The following is a 3,543-nucleotide window of genomic DNA, read 5'->3' on the forward strand; positions in this document are numbered from 1 at the left end:
CCCCGCGCCTTGTTTCTAGCCCCGTGAGACCTGTGTCCGAATTCTAACCGACAGAACTACAAGATAAGTTTGCGTTGCTTTAAAGCACTAGGTCTGTGGTCATTTGTTCAAGCAGCAACAGGAAACTCATACATCCTAGCATGTGAGCACTTGGAACCGTGCCTGGCAGGTAGTCAGAGCTCAATGTCAGCTCTGTCATATCAGTATTATTGTCGCCGTCATCACCACTGTTCTAATACAGAGCAGAGGACACACTGTTGCTTCCTTCCATCCCCGGGCAGCTGCCTCTCCAGCATGAGCCTCGCCCCTCAGAGCCGGGATCACACTCAGCTGAATATCGGAGGGTAAATGCAAGGAGACCAGGGAGTAGGGGACATCCTCAAAACACAATGTCTCTTGGCACAGCCAGCCTGTGAGCAAGAGACAGATGATCGGCCTTCCTGTGTTCCCTTTCCTTTAAAGAACAGCAGTGGGGGGGCCCCGGGGAGAGTGGGGTGGGCCTGCCTGGCCTGGGCACGAGGCCACACCTGTGGGCATCACTGCAGAGAGGACAGCTCTGGGGCTTAATGGTGCCCGTTCCACCCCACACACCAGGACAGGCCTGTCCACTCTAATGGCTTGCCATCCCAAACTTGTCCCTCATTGGCGGCGGGGTGGCCGAGGCCGATGGATGGTCTCCAGAGGCCTGGTCTGTGATCAGCAGTGGGTCCCCCCCACAGAACAAGCACCACTCAGGGCTCGCTCCCACGTCCCTTCATTCCCCGCTGCTCCCCCAACCAAATGAAAGTGAGGCTCTCCCCTTCCCCAATCCCCCCAAGCCTGCATGCCTCCCCTTCCTCCTTACGCCCAATTTTCCTCCTCGGCGACACCCCACATTCTCCCCGGGTACTGAGAGGCCTCAGAATCCTGTCCCTACTAGATCTCCCATTTCTCAAGAGCCAGTGAGGCCCAAACTGGTACCGTGCGACCTCGGACCAGACTGAACCCAGTGCACGCACCACACTGCCCAACAATGTCCACAAACGGCCCCCTCTCAGGGGACAAGAGGACAGGGAGAGCCACCGCTCCCAGGGATACCCTGACTTCAACCCAAGGGCCAATCTCATGTGGTCACCCACTGCCTGCTGAGACCTGCCCCCCAACACCCCCACCCCACAACCTCCCTTTCTGTCTGCAGGTGAGCTTCCTGCCGGCGTTTGCCCACTGCTCCCTGTTTGGCATTCACTGGCCATTCATGGACCTCTTGGCCAAGAGTCCTTGCACAATGTACAACCTGCCCACCCGTGCACGGCAGCCCTGTTTGACAGACTGCAGAGAGTATACCCACTGAAGGGGCCTGATAGACCCCCAAGTCTCAACCCCTCATTTTAGAAGTGAGAAATTGGACACCCAGAAGGGCAGGGTAATTTATCCAAGGTCACACATCAAGCTGGGGGCAGACCCAAGGCCAAAGACCCAGGTGGACTGATTCCCAATCTAGTGCTTATTCCCTCAGCTACTCTTCCCATGCCTCACTCTTGGGGACAGATGGCAAAGCCAAGACAGCAGAAGAGCTCCTGAAAGCGGCCCCTGGGGAAGCCTTCCTGCACTAATTAGAAGACAAGTGATAACCTCATCCCAAACTCTGTCTAGACATAAAATTGAACATAAAACTCTCTGAACCGTGTACCACCTAACCCTTGGCTGGTGTGTAACATAAATACAGATCATCCCCATTCATTTCCCATCCATCCATCCACCATTTTTATCCTACACTACTTCACTGTGTGTCCCCTGTGTCCATCTAGGCTCGATGTCTTAATTTCTCGTCTGGAGTTCCCACTCACCTCTAATACCACTGAGCCAGAAAAGCTGGTGAAGACACACACACACACACACACACACACACACACACACACACCTTCTCTCTGTCTCTGTCTCTCTGTCTCTCTGGGTGGTGCCTGCGATTACAATGTGGTGATTAAGCTCAGGCAGAACGAGACCTCCTGGTTTTGAGACCTGGCTTTGCCACTTTCTTGGCCGTGAGATTTCAGGTAAGTGTCTTAACTCCTCTGTGTCTCAGTTTCCTCTTTAATACAATTAGGTAACATCAGGCATGACTTCATAGAGGTTTATGAAGATCATGAGAGTGGATATCTGTGCCACACTTAGCACAATGCCTGGCTAATAGCGAGCACTCAGCAAATACTGGCTGTAACTATATTGGGTTGCTGTTTCTTGACACCTTGTCCTGGCCCTGTTTTCCTGCAGTCGGGGGTGGGGGGGGGAGGGCATGGTCTAGGCTGCCTGGCACAGTCTCCATCTCGGTATTCCAACTGACAGAGCAGAGCTGGATTGCCTTGGTAAGTAGTGAGCTCCCTGTCCCTGGGAGCAATCAAACAGAATCCAGATGGGCATTTGGCATAGCTGTGGCAGAATGGGGGAGGGGTGGTCTCTTCCAAAGTCCCTTCAAACTCAGATAGACTGAATAGGTGAATAAACCCACATCTCTAGGCACCCACGTGGGCACAGCCTTGCCCACAAATGGGGACACACATACAAGGGCACACTCCCCACATCAGCTCTGGGGACCAGGAGGGAGTGTTCCCAACCAGGCAAGCCAGCAGCCGGGCCCAGCGCCTCCCCCAGCACCCAGCCAATTTCTGTGTACACACAGGTATCCAGGTGGCAAGCAGGAGCTTTGAGGGAGGCACCCAGTGGGATTTCAAGGAGCCTGTTTCCTGCCATTCCCAGTTCTCTATTTACAGACACCAACTGCCAGGCCCCCACCCCCCATCTCCACTGCTGCCCAGCTCTGACACTCTAAGACAGGAAAAGGGGGCAGGGACCAAGAGCCCGCACGGTAGGGAATCTGGGGCAGTCCTGGCAGCCCTGGCCTCTAAAGGGTCAGGGTGCCCAGAATTGGATGCTGTGAGAGGTAAGGATTTCCTTATCATCGGAGAAGTGATAAAGCAGGAGTTTGTAGAAGGGTCAGGAGCCCGCCTCCAGCCAAGGCTCAAATCCAGCTCTACCCTCTAAGAGTAGGCTAAGGGGAGAGACTCAGGGAATGCTGCTAGCAGAACCACTCCTGCCCCTGCCTTCCCCCATCTCCCTCCCCCATCGCGCACGGCCCCCAACACTTCCTCTGGGTGCTGTGTGCCACCTCAGCCATTCCACAGAGAGGACCGAGTGCTGAGAAACCCGAGCGGCAGCGTAGTCAAACCTTCCTATCAGCCCGGAATGCATTACTGCATATTATTTGTCTTTGCAGCAGCTGCGACAGCGGTTCTAACAATATTGGCTTCGCCTGGTATTAAAAGGGCCCCTAAGTGCCACGTACATCTTTGCTGGGAGAGGATGGCACACTTGGGGGGGCGGGGGTGGTGGGGAGAGGGAGGTAGGCCAGCCTCTGGAATGAACCATTCGCTGCGGATTCGTCCAGAGGTAGATGGTGGTTGCAGAAATTAGGCGGGGGGTGCAGAGACGGAGGAGGGGGCGAGGCGCAGAGCTTTCCCCAGGCCACGTCGCCCAGCCCCACAGCCGCCTCGCCCCCCGCCCCCCCCC

The sequence above is a fragment of the Ursus maritimus genome, unplaced genomic scaffold, assembly GCF_017311325.1.
Source record: "Ursus maritimus isolate PB19 unplaced genomic scaffold, ASM1731132v1 scaffold_16, whole genome shotgun sequence".
NCBI classification, from domain to species: domain Eukaryota; kingdom Metazoa; phylum Chordata; class Mammalia; order Carnivora; family Ursidae; genus Ursus; species Ursus maritimus.